The 27,309-nt window shown below is 34.5% G+C and overlaps 1 long non-coding RNA gene and 1 pseudogene across 2 annotated transcripts; both read left to right on the top strand.

Moving 5' to 3' along the window:
* The first annotated feature begins 711 nt into the window (after nt 1-711).
* LOC149154679 (benzyl alcohol O-benzoyltransferase-like) lies at nt 712-6,577 on the top strand (annotated as a pseudogene). The gene is made up of 3 exons (XR_016263071.1): nt 712-1,318; nt 4,136-4,980; nt 6,133-6,577. The product of XR_016263071.1 is annotated as a benzyl alcohol O-benzoyltransferase-like (transcript).
* A 3,451-nt stretch (nt 6,578-10,028) lies between these two features.
* On the top strand, nt 10,029-10,903 carry LOC149154678 (uncharacterized). Its single transcript, XR_016263768.1, has 4 exons — nt 10,029-10,123; nt 10,224-10,293; nt 10,382-10,421; nt 10,615-10,903. It is a non-coding gene; the product is annotated as an uncharacterized LOC149154678 (long non-coding RNA).
* Nucleotides 10,904-27,309: the final 16,406 nt, after the last annotated feature.

Below are 27,309 nucleotides of genomic sequence, written 5' to 3'. Positions count from 1 at the left end.
ACTACTTGTATGACATATCGATTATTCTCGAAACTACCCATTTAAATAATTAATCTTAAAACCTAAAATAAAAAATGTTGACCTACATTCCTAAAGAGGTAAGAAATGGTAACCTAATTGAGAATGATGTACACCAACTTCAAAGTGAATTGGTTGTTATGTGACATATTTAATCGGTACCTATCCCTACGTTGTTATGAAGTTGTTCAAAAATGATGCATATGAGTACGAACAGTCATATCTGCAATTTTCAATCATTTTGAAAAAAACAACTCTACTGTCCCCTATATTCACACGGGATGGTAAAACTTGCCTGAATTGGTCTTGCCACGTACAAATATATTTGTAATTACCACTGTCGCTGAACCATTATATTGACATTATCCCTGACAGGTTGTTAACTGGCCATGTTCAGAAACATATAAAATCAATACTGCCCTGCCACGCGGAGACATAAAAAATCAACAATGGCGTTGAAGCGTTTATTGACCTCATCAAATGTAAAAGGCAAATACGCCAAAAGATTCTTGGACTACCTTGACTTAAAAAGAAGCGCCATTAGGATGCGTTTCAACAACCGGGCCACCGGTTCCACTAAACAGATAATTGATTATAATAATATAATTACATTGTGCAAGACAAGCAGTACAGGAAAATCTATAAATTTGGCTTCCCATGCACACCATAATACGAAGTTGCTCAGAGAGAAAATTTCATCCTTATCATTTTAATTTGCTGGCAAATCTCCTGAGACTGTGTTTAAATGGCGGTTCTTGCATTAGGATGGACAGTAGCGAGACAAGCACCAGCAACTCCAGTAGTGGCTCCTGTTCGACCCCCGCTGCCTCCTCCTCTACTATTTCCAAAGGAGTCTCCCGGCCAATTTACAGTCACTAAACGCCCACCTCTTCTTGTTTCCCCAAACTGCCCCACTCCCACCCAACCTCTTTATCTTACCAATATTGACGATCAATTTGGATTAAGGTTTCATGTCAACATACTTTTGTTTTATCCACCCCCCTGCAATTCCTCCATGAATGGTCATGGGAGGAATGATCCAGTCCAAGTTATTGGAGAGGCCCTGGGCAAACTTCTGGTAGGTTACTATCCCTTTGCCGGAAGACTGAGAAATGCAGATGATAAAGGTAAGCTTGTAATGGACTGTACTGGTGAAGGGGTTCTTCTGGTTAAGGCCGATGCAGATATTTCCTTGGAAGACTTGGGAGATCTGTCTCCACCTATTCCTCGTGCTCTTGAGTTTATAAATAACGTTCCAGGATCGGATACCATCACAGACTCTCCAATTCTTCTGTTTCAGGTTGGTCATGGCCATTTTCCAATTCTTTTGGTTCAGGTTGGGTTGGTCATCCCCGTTTTCAGTTTCTTTTCTTTAATGATAAACCGCATGCATAGTTGAACGTACGTATTCTGTTGATATATATATATATGAATTACGAAAACTAAATTTCCTTTCAAAAATATTTTAAATTTCAAACTGATGTTAATCTAATATTTTTTTTATCAAATATTTTTTAATCAATGGAAAATTTTATGAAGCTATGTAATATATATTTCTATATTAATTATAATTTAAAAAAAATATTATTATTATAAAACATTTTTAAATTAATTAAGATTAATTTAATTTTTTTAATGTTTTTATATTAAATTATAAATTTCAATTATTTAAAATGTTTTTTTAAACAATATTGAGTTATTTTTTGAATTTAGATTTCTATGATCCAAAATAATTGTAACATCTTTAGGAAAAAATTACATGAGAGAGAATCTCATCGACCACATTCAGAGAGAATCAGAGATTCTCTCTCATGTGAATTTTTCAAAAAGATGCTGTTACAAATGTTTGAGTTCTTTGTTACAATTTTTCTTTTACATCTCTCGTACTTATTAGTGACAATTTTAACCTTTGTTACAATTTTTCTTTTACATCTCTCGTACTTATTAGTGACAATTTTAACCAATTAATTATTGAAGTTTTTATATTTTTTTTGTAAGTTTGGTAGGACTACGTCTTCACATGTCCAACTTCTTACCCCAATTGGGAGATAGCACAAGATTTGAACCCATGCCTTCCGATTTTGTGAGACTTCATTTCCACACGCCATTGTCAATTGAACTACCCCAAACTAACTACTTAAGTTTTTATATTAAATATATTATTATAAGTTTATTTTAAATTTTTTAAATAAATAAATAATATATATATTATATATATATATATATATATATATATATAAAAGTTTAATTTAATTTAATATACAAATTAATTTAATATATATATTTTTAAATAATATATAGTCATTAATGAAGCTCATTTTCATAGAATCTTATTGTTTGTACAACTTTTTTATAAATTCTCTTCTACCCCTTTAAGTTCTTGCCATAATTTCTTTTTTATCCATTTTGATACTAATCTCATTTTCTATATAAGCCTTTGTCATAATTTCCCTTTGCCATAATTTCTCTTCCACCCCTTTTAAGCTTTTGCCAAAATTTCTCTTTTATGCTTTTTAATACTGGTTGATGAAAACTTAAAAGAATCTCATTTTCTATACCAGCCTTTGTCATAATTTCTCTTTTACCTTTTTAAACTTTTTTCATTTTGCTATAATTTCTTTGTTAATGAAAATTTCAACTACAAATACAACTTATATTTAAATCTATATTAAATATATAAAAAACTCTTAATTTCAAAATACCTTTTTATATATAATTTATTTAAAAATTTGAATAATTTATTTTAATTTTGAAATAATTTAAATTATATATATATATAAAATAAAAACATTATTTTATTTATAAATTATAATTATAGTTTTCGTTCTAACTTTTTATTTACATTTCTTTCCTAGACTTTTAGGCATTCGCCATTTCAAAATAGTCTTGAATACAAGATTTTGTATCTTAATGACAGTGAGAAAGTTGAAAAGGGAATAAAGTTAAAATGTTTTTTGTAAATCTATAATATTAAAACTCAATTTCAAAATATATAGTACATTATGATTTTTTAATTATTAAAAAGAATATTTATCTTACAAAATAAACCAATTATATTATTAATGAAATTTAATTTTTTTAATATTTAGAGTTTTTAATTTATTCATCACTTAACTATTATTTTAAAATAACAAATATCAAAAAATAATATTTATATAATATATGTAATAAATTGGAATATTTTGAATTTAAAATAAATTTTTGAGCTAATTTAAATAGATTTTATTTTTTAATTTATTCATCGCTTAATTATTATTTTAAAATAAAAATTTTCATTTTTTTTTTTTATAATATATGTAATAAATTGGAATATTTTGAATTTAAAATAAAGTTTTCAAATTATTTAAATAAATTTTAGTTTTAGAAAAATTAATAAATTAATTATCATTATAGTTTTAAAAATCATTATAATATCAAGTTTATAATAAGAAATATTTTTTGATATTTAAATTTATTTAATTTATTATCAATTCAACTATTATCTCAAAATAATATTTTTATTTTATTTTAGTTTGATAAGCTAAGATTTGAACATTATGGTTTACATCATACTTTATAACATAGTCCTTAAACTTAAACCATAAGTATCTCAAAATAAAATATATAAACCAACCCAATTTCTTTATTATATATATGTAATAAATTGAAATATTCTTTTTAAAGATAATAACCCATTCATAAGTTTGATTAAGACAATAGGTTTAGGATGAGCCTCATATCGAGAGTAGTTATACACTATGCTAGGAAAAGGAAATGTGTGACCAAGAAAATCACAAACAATTTGATCAACCAAAAAAAATAACAATAACCCATTTCATCACAATTTTGAAGTAACTATGTCCTCTTTATTCCATTATTAAGAAATGAACGCAAACATAAACATATTGGTATGTTTGCATCTAATTACATCGAATGTCGGTTGTAAGAAATGAACGCAAACATAAAAATATTGCTATGTTCGCATAATATGGTTGTTTGCATTTAACGTAGAATCTGATGCATTATTCTATTTGTGTTTTTGACATTATCCTGCATCGATTGACTTAAATAAAAATTATCTCATAGTTTTATGGAAATTTGACGCATGCGCTTTGTGAATTGAATTTTTTTGGCGCAGGTAACGAGGCTCCGATGTGGAGGCTTCGTAGTAGGGATGCGTTTCAACCACTGTGTCAGTGATGGCACCGGAATCACACAATTTCTGAATTCTCTGGGTGAAATAGCAAGAGGGGCAGCAAGCTCTAAGGTTCCTCCAGTTTCGAACAGAGAAATCCTTCGACCCAGAGCCAAGCCCACCGCAGATTACCCTGGCCTCCGTGAATACTATGAGTTTGAAGATAAATATCAGGAATCATTTGTGCCAGGGGCTGCTGCAGAAGAGAAAATGAGCTTGAAATCATTCTACTTCGGTTCAAGAGAAATTGCAGCTTTAAAAAGACAGATCCACCCCATTCGAAGTAATATCAGCTTGCTTGTGGCGGTCGAGAACAGAGGCTCTCAATATACCTGCTGACCAAGAATTGGCATTCATGTTTCCATTAAACGCCCGGAATCGATTTCGACCGGCTCTGCCAGCTGGCTACTATGGCAACACACTTGCCTCCGCCAACGCTATGACAACAGCCCGGGATCTCACTCACCGGCCATTGTCTTACGCTGTGAAATTGATTAACGAAGGCAATAGAAGAGTGAATGATGAATACATGCGAAGTATGATTGATTTGGCGCAGTTGAATGGCCGCCCTCTCAGCCCCTCAGATGGTTCTTTCATCGTTTCAGACGTTTCCAAAGTTATGCTTGACATAGCAGAGTCGGATTTCGGGTGGGGAAAAGCTGTGTATGCGTGTCCTGTTTATCCGGCAATGCCACACTTCACATATTTAGCACCGGCGTCGAAGAGAGACAGTAAAGGGATCGTAGTTCCTGTTTGTTTGCCGTCGACTGCCATGGAAGCATTTGAATGTTGGAATGTTAATTCCAACTGCAGCCAAGCTCGTGGACGCAGCATGGACAACGGCGGCATCAGGACTGCGCACCCAAAACCTCAGCAGCGCGGTGGATTGACCGGAATTCGGCACCGGATTCTCTCGGGCCAGCTTTCCGACGAAGGAATAAACCGGCAAGGAGCTCCGAGAAGATTTGGAGCCGCCACGTGTTTCTGACCTGACGTAACGCAACGTCACGTTCTCGGGAGGTAAACTTCAGCAGTTGTATGGCTTCCGATATTCACCTCCGCCGTCCGATCTGGTCGCGTGTTGTCGGCCGTCGATCTGTTGAAGGTGCACGGGCCTGCGTCAATTCAATGCATTGCGTGGATTGAAAGTTTTGTGGTTGACCGCCGTGGAGGAAAAGACATGGCTTTAATGCATTTACGTATATTTTTGGTGGAGGCCTTTAATAAGGTAATGGGCATACGTAGAATTTGGTGAGGACAATTAATATGGTTATGGGCCACGTTATTTTTTATATATGTTTTTTTATATATGGCTATGTAAGCCCGCGTGTGGTAATTTTTTAGTGTGTCTGCGCGTTAATTTTTTTTGGTAGTTTTTGTATTGTGCCTTCGCACAATGTATATATGTGCCGTAGTTTTTTTTATGTAACAGAGTGGTGGCTGCGTAGCGTTGTGTGGGTTAATTTTTAAACGCACAGCAGTGCGAGAGCTCATGGAATTGTAATGAACGCACAGCAGTGCGAGATATCATTGGAATGGTGCTGCAGTTGACAATGTAATGTGTGTGTGTAGTAGTTCATGGAAATGAATAGAACGCACAACAATGTGAATAGAGTTTGAAGGCTGTAATGTTTCGTTTTTAGCCATTGAAGAACAGAGGACAATTTATGTAATATCCACAGCAGTGGAAAATCTGTGAGAGCAGCAGAGTTTTATTTTGTGAATCCCTCTTTGCACAGAGGATGGAATTTGTATCAGTCTTTCAGTTTTAAATTAATAGAAATGTGTTGTGACTGTGTAATGCTGTGTTCTGAGTTAATTTTTATTAAAGAGGTTCTCTGCAAATGATCCTGGACAAAGGAAACAGAGCATTGGCTCTGTGCTGTTTATTTAGTGTTGGTTTTGGTATTTTCCCCAATCAAAAATTCCCAACATTGAAGAAATTATAAATAAAACAATCAAGAATGGCCTGCAGCCCTAGCGATCTTGCAGTGCCTTTCATGTTGATGCTTGACATTCAAGTAAATAAGTTGTCAAGTTTTCTGTTATTGGCGGGCAGAATAAAGAGCTGCACTATGTCACAACTACAGAGGACGTTGGATCTAGACATTGGGAATCTCTTCTGCTGCACTTCCAATGCCAAATCTCCATGGACTGCCCCACACTTTAGATTGTTTTCAATTTCCTGTTGTTTGTTTGAAATTATGAGTGTTGTTTGTTTGAAATTATGAGTTTTTTTTGTATAGGATTGTGTACAGAGCTTTTTAATTTGTCTCTGGAATTTTAATTTAATTATAGTTTCTTCCATTTATTCATTTGGCCTCAGATGTTAGGAGAGATGGGTCTGATCCTTAGACCTATTAGGTCTTGGATCTTCGCAGCTAAAACCAGATGTTGATTTACTTCATGCATTGTATCTTTGATTTATTCATGCATTGTATCTTTTATAGGAGACGTTTGGTTCTCCAGCTTTGTATATACATCAGTATGCTAAAACAGTCCCTATAACCTACTTTGTGGTTATTAGTTGGACATAAATATAATTATCTTATCTTATCTTATCTTTGTAATCAGAGGCTCCATTATAATAGGGGATTTGAACTTGGGATTTTTTAAGGTTTAAAGGATTTCACATATCTAGAATTACCAATTAAGATTACCAATTAAGCTGTCTGTAGCTAATTATTAAATAAATAGTTAAAATCTAATTTTAACAAGATTATTAAATATTTATTTTAGAGTAGAGGTTTTATAATTTTGATATAATAATTCATAATTAATAAATAAATAATAGGATTTAAACTAGGATATTTTTAATAGTAAATATGATAGAGTTTGGAGATTATTTTAAATATAGTTAGGTGTTTTTTATTTTTTATCTTGATTAAAAAACATTATAAGATTAAATTAAAATACAATAAATGTGGTATTAATAAGTTATGGTATTGATTCATGGTATTATAACAAAATCTATTTACATGTCTAGAATTAGAAAATGAGGGTGAAGCTACATAGTTAAGAATATATATATATATATATATATATATATATATATATATATATATATATATATATATTTTTTTTTTTTTTTATGTTAAATTTTTATATTTATGCAAAATGTTTACATAGTTGTCTTTTGATTTCCAAAATTCTTTGTAGCTTTTCAAAATTCTTCTTAGATCAATTTTACTAGATTTGTTGGCCAGTAAGTAGTTTCCAAAAAAGATGCTAACATCAGGGAGTAATATTAGCTCATCCACCCCCATCTAATATTAGAGTGGAAGGGATCACTTCATGTGGGCTCAATCACGGAGCTTGACCCCAAGGATGTTGAGAGCATTGAACCACTAAGGATGAACCCCTGACCTCTCAATAAAAAAGATTCTTTAATAATAGAAACTCAACCAATTGAGCTAACCTTATGTTTTTTTATAATCATTATTAATAATAATTATTATTTAAAAAAAAGTTATATTTTAGTTTTTATTTTTATTTTTTTTATTTAAATTTTATTTTATTCATAGCGATGTGAAATGTGTCATAAAGTAAGAGTTTTAATGCTCATAGGATTTTACCAACTATTTAATTTATATGATAGTTATTTCGGGATATAGTGTTGAGTAGTTGTGGCATTTTCTCCAAATTTACAATTATGTTCACTCTCTTCATATTTATAGGACAACTCCATAAACTTTTGATTATCATTATCTTGGTTTTAATTGCTACTTAACGAACCATGACATTTCAAGTTTTTTTTTTTTTAAATGAGTGAAATCTATTCAAATGTACTGTCACTTTCTCCCAAATCGATCAAAACAATAACAAGTTGATTTATAATCTTATTTTCAAGCGTAATCATGTGGTATTGATGTTTTTCTAAACAGTAACAAGTTGATTTATAATCTTATTTTCAAGTGTAATCATGTGGTATTGATGTTTTTCTGATCAATCCTCTAGGATTACATATATTATTAGAATATTTGTTTTCATATCTTCAATTGTTATCCTCTTGAATGTTGTGAAACATCTCTATATTTTCATTTTTATGAGGGAAAGATCTATAAAAATGGTTTCCTTTATATCCATGACACTTGACTAATGATCTTCCACTATTTCTGAAGGAATCTTCTACTTTGGATTCATCTTAAGCATGCTAATCTTTTTAATATCCTTCAAGACTATTCCTTTTGAAAGGAAGTTTGAAACCATTCCTTCTTTGGTTTAAATTTTCCTTCTTATCTCGTGAAGATTTCTAAAAAGTCTTTTTACCCTTTTTCTCCCCATATAAGTAGTTCGCTTTTCTAATTTTTTCAAGAAAATCTTAGCCTCATCAAATTAAATCTAATCTTTATAGAATAATGGAAATCTACTTAAGAACATATTAATTTTCACTTTCTCCTCATTGAAAAAGCCCACATACCTCAATAGCTCCAAGAAATTTCTGTTATATTCCTCCATGGTCATGCTTCACAACTTGAGTACAACAAACTCTTGCATATTTTTTTTCATAATAGTGATTTGAAAGATATCATTGTTAGAAATATTTCTTGAATTGCTGCATGAAATTCCATTCTCATCAATGTGTTTGATTTGCTTCAATCCCACTACGTAAAATCCATTTCTTACAAATAATATATAGCTAATCTAATGTCTAAATTGAAAAATAAATTTTACAATTAAAAATACTTTATAATTCCAAGCAACCAAGTTCCAATATCATCTTCCCTTCCAATTTCACCATCAAAAGTATGTGAGGCTAATCTTCTTAATCAAAATAGAAAATAAAAAATCCATCCATACATCTTGAGTGGGCCTAATGGCTAAGAGCATGTGTTTCATCCTAAGAGGTCACGGGTTCAAAATTAGAAGGGGTAGAGTATGTATGCCTTCGTAGATTTAGCAAGCAAATCGTTGCGCGGAGGTGGGTCCCTTGTCCCGCAAAGAGTATGTATGCCATAGCAGACTTAGCAAGCAAATCGCTGCGCGGAGGTGGGTCCCTTGTCCCACAAACAACGGGGTCTCATACACCAATTTGGTGTCTGGCTTGACTTGGCTGTGACCTTAAAAATAGATATTATTATTATTATTATTAAAAAAAATAAATAAATAACTAGAAAAAAAATCTTACATAGACCCTATTACTCCACTACAATCTCAAAAAAAAAATAAAATGGAAAGAGGCATGAAGAAGGCCATTATACCTTACCTTGCTTGATTGTCATAGAACAAATTTAAAATCAACATTAAAATCTCGTTTAAACACATACTTTGTCAATGAGTCACTAGTAAGAGATAATAATCTTCTATATATAATCTTGCATATATGGTTTCATCCTCTAACATCCATAGACACCCTAAAAACAATTTTTTTTTTAATAATGATTACTTTCACTATAACTTATTTACAATAAGCGCATCAAATTATTTGACACACAATTATTCTATTGATCCTTGGTCGTAATTATTTGTTGGTACACCTTTATATACCTTGTAATTTGAGCAGGTTGTTGCATGTATATGGTCATGTTTAGCTATAATCTCACCTTAATTGTTTGATAACGCTAATTGAACTGAGCCAAGACTTATGCGATAGTTTTTTGGTTATGATTATGTATCATAAAGTTATGATGAGTAATGGCCTGCGTTAAGATGTTTCTCGAAAGTTTCCTACTCTCCAGCTGTCACAGAGAGGCTTGGATAACATATGTGACAGGGTTTAGGTGGCCTTCTTATGGCCGTCGATCTGTGAAGTTTTGATCTAACGGTTCTTGTTCTTTTCGAACTAGTTTGGGTAACCGCCGACCACACCCTCGCCGCTCGATCAGTTTGATCATTTTCTCTTTGATGGTTGAAAGGGGAGAGCTCTGCAACTCTCATAAATCCTAACTAAATTGATTCCTCCAGACCCATGTGATTTCTTTTCTTGCACAGGTATGGTTTTGTTGATGCTTTTACCTTATTTATAATTTGGTTCCTCTGCTAAGACAGTTTTGAGTTCACAATGTAACCCGACGGTACTCATGTCTACAAGGGTTTTCAATGGAATGGTTAGCTCTTATGAAAGCGACAGCTTGCAAGAACCCTTGTTCTTCGAGAATGAGGTATATACTTATATTTTTCTGGTTTTAATTACAAAGGGTTCTTTTGTGTCTGTTAGTTGTTATCACTGACAATTATTGTTTGGTGCAGAGAGGAATTCATGAGCACTTCGAGGGAGTAATGTCCTCAGGTATTGTTTTCCTTGGCTAATCCTTCTCTTAATATTATTCTCTAGGTACGCCATTTCAGTAACCATCTTCTAATTTTGGGTCTCAATCCTTTTTATTGGAGGTAAGAGGTTCGGTGTCATGGTTAAGTTCGGCTTAGGACTCGGCTACATTTGCATCCTTCCAAGTTTTTAACTCCTTACTTCCTTCCTACAGGTTCTCTGGTCGAACCTTTCCATGGCTAGTTGCAAGGCCAGGTTAGGTATGTGTGACACCATGTCGTTGATTTTTATGAAAGGGTTTCTCTATAATTTCGTCAAATGAGACCAATTTAGCTATAAGTTATGTTGTAGATTTGGACGCCCTCGCAAGATTTCGTCCTGAACCCTAAGAACTTAACTATGCCATTTACATGTAATTAAATCCTGAGCAAGAAATGTTAGAGTGTCGCAATTGTTATTACACAAATCCTCGTTTTAGGGCCTTAACTTATAAACACTTTACCTTGGGGTCTTCCTTCAAGTATTTTTGTGTGTGTATATATATGTATATATGACTTGTTATGATTCTTTGATGTTTTGTGATTACATCGTTTTGTGAAAGAGAATGTGGTTGTGTACTTTCTTACTCTTACAAGACTTTTAGTCCAGCCATAAATATATTTTTGCAGAGCTTGTGTTATGTTCTTTTGATTAGTTGATTAGTGTATGTGATATGGAATGAACTTCACGGGTCAAGTTGTATAATTTTAATATAATTAATGGTTCTAGGCTATTGGTTTTCAGCGGCTGGCCTGGAACTAAACTGGTCGTGAGCTCTTCTAGCACAAAAATGTTTATTGGGACTTTTATTCTTCTAATTTATACAAAGGGTCCTTTAAATAAATTTCAACGTTGCCTTAATTGGAATTCAAATCACCACAATGGAAACACATGTGCACTAGTGGTTATAGTTTCTAATCGTATTGCATTAATGGTATGTGTGCTTAGTTTCTTTATTACTCTTTTATGGTTTTTCTTTAGAAAGAATGTCTTACGACTTCATTTTAAATTTTGTAACCACTTTCTTTCCACATTTACCCAAGCTAATGGTCCACCAAGGTAAACATGTGACGAAGAGTTACTATGATATGATTAAACTCCCCATGTACAGTTAAGGAAGTGGAATCAACACACCAAAAACCAAATTGACCTTTCTCAGGAGCTACAAGACCCCTAGGGACTAACCAACCACTCTAGGTGCACAATTGTTGAGTTAGCTTTGGTTTTGCTAATATAGACCCCCAGTCGCTCCCATGACAAGCCGTCCAAATGACTCAATCTCTCCAGTTGCTCCCACAGTAAGGAATCTTTACGAATGCAACTTTTTTAAAGTAGTTTTGTGCTGACCCTGAATTTTGAGTCCCTTTTTTAGGGCTAGGACTCAACCCTCTGCCCAGAACTTGATGAAATTCCTAGGAATGATAACTAACAAAAAGACAAGGCCTCTAATGTGAAAATTAAACAAGGACCTAACCAAACTCATCCTAACCATGACAGGCCTTTTGTCAAACACATCATAAACATGTAATATACAGGTCATATAAACATATGAACATAGGGACCTCATACTAATCCGCGATTCATCAAGAAGGTTTGATGCCCTCTCATAATAGTTGCATTATGATCTATTAGTTCATACATTCATTAACATTTCATTTACTAATAAAAACATGATGAGATCCATAACCAAAGTCTGTCATAAACCATGCTCACAACCATCATATAACCAACAAAATAACCATGATAGCACAACCATTAAAACCACATAATAACAAGTACATTTACAGATGGAGCATAAGAGGAAAATATCTCTTATTAACACATGAAAAATGCAACAAGGTCAGGGACTTCACTTAACACTCGACTATAGATTGGGATGAACCAAATCCTTTTTTCAGCCAATCAACCCCGTGCCATATTCCAAGCATGAATGTGGGACTCACAAAACAACCAATCAAGACTTCCACGGGCTTTATCGTGTATCCCACTAAGGGATTATTAGGCCCAAACAATAAACATACACTACAAGATTTACCACAATCCTGCCATGTACGAGTCAAGGGATCATTAGGCCCTAAACAAGCATAGATGCCTCCGAATCTCTCCACCTAAACCGTGGGGAATGTTTCTGTCTCCACCCTCTAATATTTACTGTGTATCCTGCCAATACCGGTCAAGTGATTCCTAGGGCTAACGAGGGTATTCACCTCTAGGCTTTACCGTGTACCCCGCCATTACCGATCAAGGATTCCTAGGCCCAACAAGGGTATTCAGCTCTAGGCTTTACCGTGTACCCTTCCATTACTGATCAAGGATTCCCAGGCCCAATGAGGGTGTTCACAACCAAACTGTACTGTGTATCATGCTCTTACTAGTCAAGGGATTCCTAAGGCTTGTGATTTTCCTAAGACCACCCCACTTAGTTTCAAAACCATCCAACAATCCATATCAACCAATTAAAATAACCTAATCACAACATGGTTATCCAGAAATGGAAAGGCAAGGATGAAAACCACTGCTACACCTAGAAAAAACCATGCCAGTGATGACAAGAGAACCAAATACACACATGAATTCAAAAATTAGAAAAAAAATCATACATGCAACTCGATACCTATAAATAATCCCACTATAGCTACTTGATCCAACTCTTTCTTGCTTGATTTTTGCTTCCTTTTGTTTTCTTGTCCTTTCTTTGCTTTCCATCCTCCCATGCTAGAGTGCTCCAAGAATACTCTAAGTGTGCAAGAGTATGAGAGAGAGAAAATAAAGAGAGAGCTCCAAAACTAAACTAACAAAAGGTAACACTGACCAAAATACTCAACTAACAAAAGCCATGAACTGATCATCAAAAGCATTTTGATCATTGAGTCCTCTATTTTCTTCATTTTCCTCTATTTTTCCTTCAATTTCCTCCTCATGCAAAACTGTGACCTTTCATCTCCCTTTTCTCCTAATTTCCTTTATTTCCATAAATAAAATGCCAATTAATGCCCCTTTTCCTTTGCCAATGCCTTTGGCAAGCAATTTCCTTAGCCATAAAAAACCAAAAGTGACACCCACTGGGATGTTTTTCCCAACATTCAACTTGTAAAACATGTCGCATGACCTTGGTCTTATTTTTCCTATATTGACTTTATTATATGTATTTTTAACCCGGGGATGTTACAAACCCATCCCCCTTAGGGGAACACCATCCTCAGTGTTCAATGACACCTAAAACTAGTATGACCATTGAAAATAAAACATACTACCCATGGAGCTTTATAACACAACTCATTATGGTATTTTGCAATAAGAACCACATTTTCCTAATCCAACAAATAACCATTAATGTATATGGAGCTTTATAAATCAAACTTGATACAATATTTATAATAATATATTCATATACACATATACACATTTTTTTAACCCGCAAATAAAAGGATACGATGCCTACATCTGCAACAAGGGGATCTAGAGGCTCACACCTCCACCCTCAAAGTAATACCAAGATTCACCTCCTTCCTAGGAAGCCCAGAATCCACTTGAAAATTCAATCCTGCATCTAATATACAACACTATGATCCTTGCACTACTTGTTCCCTTAGTGAGCAATTACTGACTCATTGTTCCAAGTCAAACTCCCAATGTGCATCTAATTCCATCTGGCAATGCTAATGACCAAAAAATATCCATCCTTGGCCTTCCCTTCTCTGCGACACAGTCCCATGAGAAATTTGGTTACCCCCCTTCCGTGTAATCACTCACCTTCCAAGTTCTCTAGCATCCCCTTTCTCGGGCGATCCATCTCTTGGCAAGGTTTCCTCGCATTAGAAAGTCCAAAAGCCAAGGCATATCCCTACCTCAAAACCATTATAATGGTCATAACATGTTAATGACAATCAATGGATATTATTGGGTACTGGTGTCCCACAATGTCCCTGCTCATGGAGTGCTTTACCAACATACTTCTCCCTATTCTAATTCTTTTTTCCGCTGTTGCTAATTCTTGCAGTCAATTTCAACCACCCAACTAGGCATCTTGCGTGTTTTCCTGTATCAAGCACATAATTTCCATTAGAATCAAAATGAATTGAAATAAATTCAAATCATACCTCATTGGTGGCCCATCAATAAGGCACACTTGCAATTCTATGTTGCCATTGTAGTATTGACATTGATGTCAACATGGTCATGGTTCCAGCTAATTATTTGAGTTGACATTAGGATGATTGTGTTAGCATTGATGTCAACAAAATGATGTCACTCATGTTGGCATTGATGATGACGACACACTTGATGACTAGTTGCAATGTGATAGCCTCATGATGATGATGCTACATGTTGATAATATAGTTCTACATGTGATAGAGATGGTTCAAGGCACACTAGTTTAGTTTTCAACTAGGTCTTTATTAGGTCTTCATGTCCATGCTCATGAACATGACTTGTTGGTGTGATGTGATGGCTTGATGATGGTGCTACAAAGGTGTTGCAGCTTGTTTACATGTTTGATGGAGAATGGAGGACTTGTTGGCACTCTTGCCAACTTTGTTTTGCAACCTTCAAGGCTAATTTGGTTGTGACACTTGGGGGACATGTTTGATCCACTTGCAGATGTGTCAAAGGTTGTGTCAGAGGTTTGGATGCTTGCTCAGGTGCTGGAAAATATGATGCAATAGGTGGCAAAGGTTCAAAGCTGAGAGTTTATGGTTTTCACCTATACTCTACCCTAGTTGCTCCCTTATAGGCTCATGAGAGTGACTGAAAAGTTCCAGTCACACTGAGGCAGGCCTGCGAGAGTGACTAAATATTTTGGTCGATTTAAGCTAGTGTCAAGCATGTGACTGAGGCATTTCATGGGATTTTCTCCACATTTCTCACATTGTTCGGAAGGAAATTAACTTGGAAATTCCTAGAGGCTTCTAAAGTTGTTTAAAAAGGTCATAAATTGTTTGAAGAGGTTCTATCACTATTACACCAAGGGCACTTTTAAGACATTTTTTAAAGACAAAAAAAATCTTGTCTTAAAAAATCATTTTTTTATTTTAGTTATTTTACATTAAAATTTAATATCAATTGATTTGTCTTAAATATAAACTTTAAGACAAAAATAGGTTGAGACAAAAATATTTTAAGACAAAACTTTATATTTAAGATAAAAATAGTTTAAGACAAAAATATTTTAAAACAAAAGTAGTTTGAGACAAAAATATTTTAAGACAAAACTTTATATTTAAGACAAAAATAATTTAAGACGAAAATATTTTGAGACAAAACTTTATATTTAAGACGAAATTAGTTTGAGACAAAAATTTAAAGACAACTTTATATTTAAGACAAAAATAGTTTAAGACAAAATTATTTTAAGACAAAAACAATTTAAGACAAAACTTTATATTTAAGACAAAAGCATTTTGAGACAAAAATATTTTAAGACAAAACTTTATATTTAATACAATGATCACTTTAGATCAAACCTATGTTTAATACAATTAACAATTAAGACACAAACATATCAATTTAAGATGATATTATCTAATTACAACTGAAAAATTGACTGTGACAGTGCGCCCTAAGTCGGCTAGCTTGTAGACAACTATTGTCTTGTGCCTATACCGAGGTTGTTATTTTACTTATCATTCACGTTATCTTATATAAAGACAACGATTTGTTGGGCTCTTTGTTTTGTGGGGGTAGTCGACTAAGAAGAACGCGACAGGTTTTACTGACAAGATTTCTCGGACATCAATTCCTTTTCTGTCCCTTTCATATATGCTGATACGATTAGAGACAACTTGTCTATTGTTGCATTCGGCACTACTACATGGAGGGGGACTTTAAGATAATTTTTTAAGAGAAAATAAATATTTTGTCTTCAAAATTTCAATATGAGGCGATAGTAAAAAAGTTAAAGGTAAAGGATTAGGGGTCTATCTACTAGCATTCACTGAGTGGTTGGTTTACCATGGTTGTGAAGTGATATTCAACAAAGGAAAAGCATTCCTAAGACACATAGCCACGGGGCAGGTGAAGCAAATCGGGGTTCGTGTGAAGAACCTGTATAAGCTAGATGTGGAAGAATGTGCTACATTAAGCACTAAGGTGGAGAAAGTGAAGGTCGTGATGTCGATGAACTTTGGCACAAAATACTTGGTCATTTGTATCATGGTACCTCGAATATTATAGAACAAATAACCACTCGCCTCTCTGAAGGAGAACTTAAGCAATAGGATATATGCAAAGGATGTACATTAAAAAAGTACATAAAATCCACATTCCATGATCAGGACAACAAAGCACATGCAGTCCTAGAAAGGATCCACTATGATGTTTATGGACCTTTCTCAACAACCTACACTGTCAGACAAAAATATTTTGTCACTTTTATTGATGACTTCTCACGGAAGTGTTGGATCTTCTTCATGTGGAATAAAGATGAGACATTCTCTGAGTTCGTAGAATTCAAGACACTAGTTGAAAACGAAGCTAGCAAGAAGGTGAAGGCTCTGTTGTAGAGGCTACAACACCCTCCAAAATTTTGGCTTGCACTTAAATTTTAGAGCCTACTGTGGATATTGTGATCAATCGTTCCTTATTCACTTATTGGTAAGTTGATGATCTCAAGCACCCCTTTTCGATCTTAAGAGTCGTTCATGCTTTTATCTTTACATAGAATGTGTCATCTCTAGGCATGGGGGTAATCGCTTGTCATGCAAAGGGAGGTTTGTTTTGCTTCAAGGGGAAATATTTATGAGAATGGGTTGTCCTCACCACATATACATGTTTAACACTCATTTCACACATTCTTACACAAGTGTCGCCTTTATCCTCCCAAAGTCTATAATCGAAGCCACACTTGCCGTAAGCTGCCACAAAGGTTGTTGCATTAAGTGAAGTATGTGTTATATGTTCTGGATAGTCTATGTTGTATTGATAAGTTTTCAAGTGTGTGATCGTAGTGAAGTTTTATCACTATTCACATAAGTTCCACTGATCCCACACTTAGCTAAATTTCGGAGTTTCCTTAGCAACCTTGCCTCATCCAACTTTCCCGAACTACACACTTCACATATGTAACCCTCAAGCTTTTCCATTGCTTGTTCGAATAGTGCAATGCGCAGAAATCCCAACCTACCTTACCATTCAAAAATGCACAGTGGTTTCCTCCAGTGTCCTTCCCTCAGCCGGAACCCACTGTCTCCAAAAACTGTGCAGTTTTGCCCCTTGACTACCCAGTCTACCTTGCATCCTGAAATTGCATAGATGTGTCCTCCCAGGGCCTCGTCCCATAGTATTTCCTTACATCCTAAAACTATGTAAATGTGTCCTCCCAACGCCTCATCCCACAATAGTCACTTCCCATTAAAACTACACAATTATGTCTCTCACGGGCCACGAAGAAAGATGACATGATAGATGACTCTCAAGGAGCTGAGGAGAAAAATAAGCAAACCAAGAAACCCAAGGTATGATAGAATATTAGGACCACATGAAGACTCCATCTGAAGCATAACCCTTTGGAGGCTAGGTATGGAAAACAAAGCACATATTTTGAAATACACTTCTTAATGTAGATTAAAAGTTTGCTTATCATTTTTGTATCATTCCGTCTTTAATGACATTCATGGTTGCAAGAACTGAAAGTCATTCCATGTGTTTGCTCTACGTGTCTTACTCCCTTTCACTTGTTTATTACATGGCTTAGAAGATGAAGAGTATTACCACTTGTTTATTTAAGCTACTGAGGTTGTGACCAACATGATCTTATGATTAACTGGGCACGATGGAAGGCATCCTAAGTGGGATGAAAGATGTTTGATGATATGTATGTAGTCAGGACACTCCTCTGCATTACTCCTTTGCATTAATCCTTGCTTTGTATCTTGCATGTACCCTCACCATTTGTCAGATTTGGATACCTGCTACCAATAGTCTCTTAGCTCTTTCCCGATAAAGTAGGTGAAGGAATTTCCTTCAACTTGATTTCTTCAAGGCTCTTCATAGAAATTATAGAGCTAAGAGAAGGAGATGTGGAATATCACTATCAAACTCTTGAAAATACTTTTCATGTTCGAATATATCCAAACAATTAAGCTACCACTCAACAACATTGTCAATCTTGGAAGACTCAAGAAAGATCACATATGTAGATATTATAAACTTCTTATTCACTTCATCATAGAGATGGTATGCTTTGGAGGTATGAGTACCCAAAGAAGATACATTTGTGATTCCTTGCATTGAATTTTTTATCTATTCCTTAGGTATGAAGGCATAATATGAGGAACCAAAAACCCTGAGATGCCTCACTGAAGGAATGTGGCCATACCACATTTCATAGGGAGTCTTGTTTCTAATAGCAAGAGTTGGACACCTATTATTTATATACACAACACATAGAACCAAATCAACCCAGAACATTATGAACTTAACATGTGAACTATGCCAAGTTCATAGTGAAAGTAATACATTCCAATGAACTATGTGTTGAAAAATGCAGCAAGAAATTCTCAATTTGATTTTTCTTTGATTAAATTGAAAAAATTCAAATTTCCACATCAACAGACAACTTGGATGATGTTAACTTGTGTGACATGGCTTGTGTCACCTAGTTTACTTAATAAATTCGAGTTGGAGTAGTTAGAGTTTAGTTCTTCATATGCGATTGCTAACTTGTAGCAATACAGGTCAATTATCTCAGGTTGTTGTTAGTTAAACTAGTTCTAACTTTTGGAGGAACTAGTGGAAGGTCATTTAAGCAGTGGGACTTCAGTCAAACTCAGTGATCATCTAGTTAACTGATCAATTAACCTAAAATAGTTGGGGCATGAAGAGAAGTCAAGTTCCCTAAGATTGGTGGAGATTCGAAGGTAGTTTTAATTTCTTGTAGCTCACACAATTGCAAGAACTTGCTATAACCATAGTGGAGGAGGTAGCTTGATTAGGAGCTTCTTGTGAAATTAGAGAGCGAATGATTGTTGGTAGCATTAATAGCCTACCAACAATTTGTTTTGCACCACACTTCAATGTTTTGGGCATAGTTTTTGAGGGTGGATAAATTGTTTTTGTGCTTTTTGGTCATGCACGTCCTCACTAAGTATCTTGGGAGGTCTGTAATAGTTCCCTGCATGCACATCCTCACTAAATATCTTTTGGGATGTCTATACTAGGTCCTTGTAAATTTCTATTTGCCAAGGCTTAACTACTTATGATCTTAGGTGCTCACAACAATTCGACAGTTTATGACACTTTCCAAATCACCATTCCTGAAAGGATCCAACAAAACAACTTCAGAGGAAGATGAGAAGGGAAAACTCTTATTGGAACTAGCCTAGAACTAGTGGAATTGGTTGGTCCCAATGGTTTTAGAGTTGTACTAGTCTAGTTTGGTGGTTCAGATTGCCTAAGGTTGGTCTTGTATTGAACTGACCTTAAAACACCAAATTCACTAGTTCTCTAATAAACTGACCAATTCTAAAGAATGTAGTGCAACATAGCTAATGACCACCAAATAATAATTTTTTAATAAAAAACACTGAAAAGGAAAAAAAAATTATTAACTTGAGGGCCCTACAAAACCTAACCCTAGTAATTAATGGTAATATTTAATTTTTAAAGTTAAAGTAAAAGTTGACATTCTCCTTATCTTTCCTTTTTGAAAAGGAAAGATAAGGATAATGTCAGCTTTTACTTAAATTTTTAATATTAACATTAATTGTTTCGAGTTGTTTTAGAGTGGTTCCAACTTCATTCAATTTTCAGAAAGTCAAATTTTAGATCCCATTCAAAACTTAGTGGTTATTGTTTGAACCACTTCTTTATAATGAGTACTAGACTTTGACTTCCAAATTTTCAGGTGCAGTTATTGCATAATCATATTCCTCGTGAGACTTTGCAGCAGAAGTTGATCTTTAATCCATTGCAAGAACTTGACCTAGCTTAGGGAACCATCAACTACCCCTCCCAAGTTGCTCCTCAACATTGAAATTTTCTTTTTCAGTAGACATTCATTTTATCCATTAGATCATTTCTTCCACTGTGACAGTCCAACAACACCCCTGCCAGCATATGCTTGACAATCCATCTCATCTTTACTGCTACCTTATAAACACTCTTAAATCTTGTGTCTCCAATATAAAAGAGGAAGAACCAGAAAGGGCCTTCTTGGCCCTCTTCACAACCCACAACATGTTTAGCTTCTCTCTTGTGCTTAGACTCTAGTCTTCTCGCAGCTTCAGAATGGTGAATCTAAAACACAGTCTCATGATGTCCATTCAAGGAAGCATAATTCACCCTTTCTTTGAATCAAATTACCCCCCTATCATTCCCTTTACCTTTACATGCAGGCATATATTTTCCTTCTAGATGACTGTTAAGCTTCCCATCTCTATTTCGCCTCCCTCTCCTACCCTCATGAACCTAATAAGCTGAATTTGACCAATCTCAATGTATCTGAGATAAACAATCCATCCAACTGGGTAGATTGAGTTGAGACCCTTTTAGAAACTAAATCCATCCCTCCATAATGATGTATCCATCCCCAACAACATCATCATGCTGTGTTCGAGATCTATCATTCCCATGATCACTATAAATTTCTGAGTCCTTCACTTACATATTTGGTAACATCATCATTCAGATCACTTATACTTTGTTGTGTTGTTTCTTGTGTTATGATTTCCTTTAATGGAAATATCTCCCTAGTAGGCATGAGTAACTAAATTCAAGTTCTTATTGAACTCTTGTGTTAACATACTTAATTTTTATTTTGACCTATTCGGTTTCAAATTCTTGTGTGGTTGGTTTACTGGTTGACTACTAGCATTCACCAAGTGGTTATTGATGATCATAGTTAGTTCAGGTTATATATCAATCTATGAATGCCTCTACACTCCACCAACTATGCATCAATAAAATTTTGGGTTTCCCCACTATCCTCCAAGATGGATACATGTTGTCCCTGCATTGTGCCTTTGATTGCAGAGTGGCTAATAATCATAGTTTATTGTGGATGATTGTCATTGTACATAACATCCATGGTCCAATTCATTTGTTTGGTGCCCAATGTTGGTGAATTAGTGTATTGCATCATGGTAGCATATATTGCCTTTTTTAAAGCAAAAATATATTGAAAATAAATTAAGTTATGTCTCATGCAAATGTTCAATATTGTTGTGTTGTGAGTGCTTTGCATATTATATGTATCATATATCTATAATCACTTATTTCAAGCCTACTTTAAGAAATAAAGGAAGAGGTGCAAGCCCTTGCCATAAGGACTCCCACCAACTCCTCTTCTCGTAGAAAATTTTCAAACGTTAGCCCATAAATCAAACACATGCCCTTGTTTCTCTAGTTTGGAAACCCTTGGATGTTTCTGACAATGAACTCCTCCCAACCACTACTTTAACCATCTATTGAATGCCTTTGATTGGTATGTGTAAATTATTTTGATTTATTCCTGGAGAGGTGTGAAATCTAATTTTGCATGACATGATACAAACACCAAATTTAACCCGTGGTAGCCAAAATTTTAGCCTTACAACTCTCTCATCCAATATTAGATACTTCACTAATTATTCAATGGGTAATCTACTTAACAATATATGAAATATTAGAAGCATTCATATTAATAGAAAAAATAAGAATAGTATTTAATATTAAGTTATAATGCAGGTAACTGCCAAGTTGACATATTTTCTGCCTTGGAAAGTGAATAGTCAGCTTGACTTAATGTTTGATGTTAGTTTTAAAACAATTAAGATAAAATTGTTTAAGAGAACTCACATAGATCTATATGTGCTGAGATGATAAATATGATGCAAAAATTTACTCAAAAGTTCACATTGTAAAAGAGGTTTTCACTTATAGTAATATGACCCCATTCCTCCCTTGATAGATCCAAGGTTAGTATATTTGTCCCAATATAATAAATGTGTTTCTCTTTTATATTATTAAATTAGGTTGCTTCAATAATCATGTCCTTATTGTTAAGGGGAGATTGTCTTAAAGTAAGTGTTGTCATAAGTAGTGTGATATAAGTAACAATGGGAAACTATATCTATATATTTTTTTATACATGTGAAAAAGTAATCGCTAATTTATCTATGTCCATGGTAGTGAAAATCTATTTGTTATAGTGGTAGCTCAATTATTTGTCATGTTAGTATGAGTAGTGGTACCTTGTGGTCAATGTATTATGTTTAGTGGATATAGTAATAAATGGTGTAATTTAAAATTTTTAATTTAGACTACATTTACATCACAATGTGATTCTTTATAATTGTACCAAAACTTAGCAGTGAAGACATGACAAGTAACTAGATGCATTCAAAAAAAATTTAATGCTTATCATTGTTTCTTTGAATAATATTTATAGTGCTAGCTAAATTGGGTAGTATTGACTTACTTTTACGATTCACATAGATATCATCATAACTTGTTGGTTTTGATACTTGATTATTTGAAAATAAATACTCCTTGGTTTTGATACTTGATTATTTGAAAATAAATGCTAGTTAAATTAGGTAGTATTGACTTAGTTTTCTAATATATATATACATCATGACATTACTCATTGGTTTGATACCTTAATTACTTTGGCTTTGCCAATTTTTATTCATAAGTATATATAGGAACATAGAGGGTTTCAAGGAACAAAGAGGGTTTCTGCAAGGAATAGAGGAATGAAAAAGATTGAGAAATGTTTTCAGATTCACGAAGATGGTGACAGTGCCACACTAATGTCACTTTGTTTCTGTTGTGCTAAGAGATGGCTAGAGAATCGCCTCGATTTGTTCCAGAGGGATTCTCCAGACGACACAAGAAGTTGGGCTTTTGGGAGGAATTGATGGAACGGAATCTAGCGGTGGGCCTGGCGGAACTACTCCATTCTCTGCTTGATTCCTGCCACGACTTTCCATTACGAATCCACTGGAAAATGGTGTTGTGTTGTCATCAACCAAACCTTCCTCCACACTGCAATGAACCAACACTGCTTCTTCTACAACCAAACCTTCATGCTCGTTTGCCCCATTGCAATGGAGGGTTTGTCAAGAAAATGGAGAGACAAATTCCAATGTTTGAGAGCCACAAGACTAGGGTTTCTGTGATGGGCATTAAGGGCATGAGGCCCAATGGCAGCAGAACACATACTCATTTATTCATGGGTGGCAGGAGATAGATATTAAGACCCTCATTCTTAGGAAAAGTGGGAGACATGGGCACCGATTGAGTGGGAAACAGCAGGAAACAACGGGCTAGGCCATCTTAAAATGCAAACAGGTTGGTTTAAAATGGAAACAAGACAGCTGAAACCACTGAAACATTTTTGGTGTAGAGGCTGAAAATCTTTTTGGTGCCAAATTGTTTTAGTTTTTATATGCTGGGGCTTTCATTGTTATTTTGCAAAGGAACTTGAAGCTGAGCTAGAAGTTTCAAGGAAGACAACAAAGGTTTTATTTTCCACAGGTATTTTCTTTTCAATTTGATGTATTTTCCTTGCAAAGATGTTGACATTGGTATTATTTTCCTTGCATAGCTGTATTCATTGGTATAGCTATAGGAATTGGGATTATTTTCATGGTATAGATGTAGGCATTGAGATTATTTTCATGGTATATTTAGTTTTGCGAGTATAATTTAATGTGTTTTCCAACTAGGGAAAGTACTTTTGAATTATACGAGTGCATGAACATGGAACCCCAACCTAATTTGAATTAATTGGTCTCTAGCAGAGTCTATATATTGCATTCATGTTCATCAATAACATATTATTAGATTTTATTAGAAATTTGAATTGTCTCTCTCGTTCATTAGTTAATTTCTTAGTGGGTTTATTCTCTCTTGTTTCTTGTTTTGCAAGTAACTATCTAGTATTTTTTCACACTTATATCTTTCTATTATAGTTTTATCTTGGCTAAGAAACTCATCTTGGTACCATTTCCTAAAGTCTTGCATTATTGTGATTTGAATCTATTCTCCTTCAAGGAATTTTTGTTCAAGAATGCTTACTTTTATTTTTCTTATGTAATTCACTCTTGGAACCATTTCCAAGAAGCTCATATGAATTGACTATCCCAACCTTAGACGAATCAAATACTGATTTGTTACTAGATGTATCTATCCTTTTAGCATGGTGTATTTTTATGGAGGTGATTTTCTTCATTTTATTTGTAGATAATATGTGTTTTTTAACCTCTCAACGAATCTTTATCTTTGAAATTAATCATTGGTATCATTAGGTCTTTGTTGCAATTGCTTCTGAATTTCAGATAGATTTTCTAGCAACAATGCATTCAATTCTAACTGTCTTTCTCTCTCTTGGATTATCCTTTCATTATCTATCATGTAGCTTTAGAGTATTTCTTTTAGGATCCTCACTATTTTTGCAAGATTTAGGAGTGTTTCTACTTTAGGATCCTCACCATTTCTACAAGATTTAGGGGTTTTTCTACATTCATCCTCTCTTGATATTCCTCACATTTGACATGGGTGGTTTCTTCAAGAGGACATCATACCATATTGGGTTTTTCTTGTGATTTTGGTTCCAATTTTTTCACTCAATTATATTTTCTTTTTAGTGTTGTAATGCAAAAAATTCAATAATTAGTTGTAAATTAGCATCACAATTTAAATTAATAATGGAGTATAACCTTTTATATGCAATTGTGTCTTATAACATGATAGTGTTGCACCCTAACCCAACATACAACATTGTAACAATCCTAGTTCCTTTGGGTGTGTTTTGAGAAATGAGGTCATCCTTTTATGAAAATGCACTCCCCATTGGCTCATTGCTATATAATTCAACTTCTGTGCAATAAATGGCCACATTGTGTCCCTTGATATCTACCATTCTAGGAGATGCACTGGGATGATCTTTTTCTTGGATATGTGATCGGCACTAGACTCTAATTTTTTAGCATGAAATAGGTCCATATCACACACAACTTGCTTTTACCAGCAAGATAAAATCACATATAATATGGAAATTTTCTTTATCAACAATATAGGGAATGGTCCTTGTAACCCCAATTGCAAATTTTGTAATCTATTGCTCAAAGTCAGTATTCTGTCTACAAGTTTGGTTCTTCTTGAATCCCCTTTACTAGGAACATTCATATCATCCAAAATAGTATAACCCTCAGCTACTTCTCCAGATTCCACAAGATTTTATGTGAGGAGAATACTTTCATAATGATCTATCCCATCCAAAACTGTAGCATCCTTCTCCATGACACACATGGTCTCCAAGTGGGACATGCAATGACAAATATTCAGTCTCTGATGTCACATCAATTTCTATAAGCTCAAGATTTTTCACTAGGGTATCATATTCTGGTCCCTCGGCATGTTCAAGCCTCTTCAATGGATTATCTAAGGAAAGTTGCTGATTGCACACATCCTTGTCTTCTAGAAGAGATTCATTCATACTTAAACAAGGGGATATATTGTAACTTTTTCTAAGTTCCTGAACTTTTGGATGGAATACTGGAGTCTAGGCCAAATCAGGTGCTTAAACAAGGAGATATATTATATCCCTCTGTAACCTCAGGGATCCTCAACGGAGTATTAGATTGGGAAGGTTCTTGCTTTCTCACCACAATCTGTATATTTTCTCCAACTTTGAAATTTTGGGTCTCTCCAGCTTCCTGGCCATTGTTTCCCTCAATTTTGGTAGGGTCAATGAATCACTCATGTTTTTCATTGTTGTCCATATCAAACAATTGTTCTCTAATTGGACTTGCATCAGTTATGCCATCAACAATAAAAATGTTTTCCTGGCATGCTCCATATTCAACTTCATTCTTTTCCACAGCTATATTATATCCCTCTGTAACCTCAGGGGTCTTCAAAGGATTATCCAATCGGTAAAGTTCCTACTTGCATGCAGCTTCTGTAACAATCTCTGAGATATTTTCTGTAAGAGAATCAGCTATATCTTAACAAAATAATGCATCATTACTCTCCATAATCTTGGGCATATCTTATGGATCACTAATGTCCAATCCAAACAAAGAATTCAAGCAAGGAGATATATCAAGGCCTTTTGTAAGCATAGGCATCTTCAATGGAGTATCCATGTTAGAAGGTTCCTGGTTGCTGGCCACTGTGTCTACTTTCACAAGTTGTATATTTTGTCCAACTTTGAATTCTTGTGTCTCTTCAGCTCCATTATGTATAGATTTTTCTTCCTGCTCGTCCTCTTTTCCCTCAATTTTGTTAGGGGCAATGAATTCCTCATGTTTTCCATGGTTGTCCATATCAAACAATTTTTCTTTAATTTGACTTGCATCAGTTATGCCATCAACAATACTAATGCTTTCCTTATATGCTTCATCTTCAACTTCATTTTTTTTCCATAGCTACATTGTAAGATCCATGTTCCACTTGATCACCATCTGTTAAGGGAATGTGAACATTCTTGGTGATCTACTCAACTACATCTTCCTCCTTTTGAGGAGTTGAACCATACAACTCATTGAGGTTATAAAACTCATTTCCATTGTCTGAAAAGTTTCCTTGATGCACTTCATCCTCTGAAGCTTGAATGTTCTCATATGTTACTTGAAGTTCATTGGACATATCTGCATGTTCAGGATTTTCCACTTTCATCCAAACTGCATCAGGAAAGCCATCATTTTGCTTGTGAAATATGGTTTCTTCAACATCCTGAGTTTCAGCCACTGAAGCAAGTTCATAATGCTCCTCTCTTTGATATATAGAGTCATGATATCCTTCTTTAGTTTTGGGATCACTCAATTTATCTTCTTGAGCTTCACCATTAACCAGTGAGATGTGACTTTTCTGAACATCATTTAGAACTAAAAGCACCTCTTCACCGGATTCCCCAAGCTTTTGACCTTCACTATATGATTCC

This window comes from Pinus tabuliformis, chromosome 9 (genome assembly GCF_031772625.1).
Source record: "Pinus tabuliformis cultivar Carrire ecotype Pingquan chromosome 9, CPIR1, whole genome shotgun sequence".
In the NCBI taxonomy this organism is placed as follows: domain Eukaryota; kingdom Viridiplantae; phylum Streptophyta; class Pinopsida; order Pinales; family Pinaceae; genus Pinus; species Pinus tabuliformis.
Note: the sequence above shows the minus strand (reverse complement) of the source record. Positions and strands in the feature narration are given on the sequence as shown.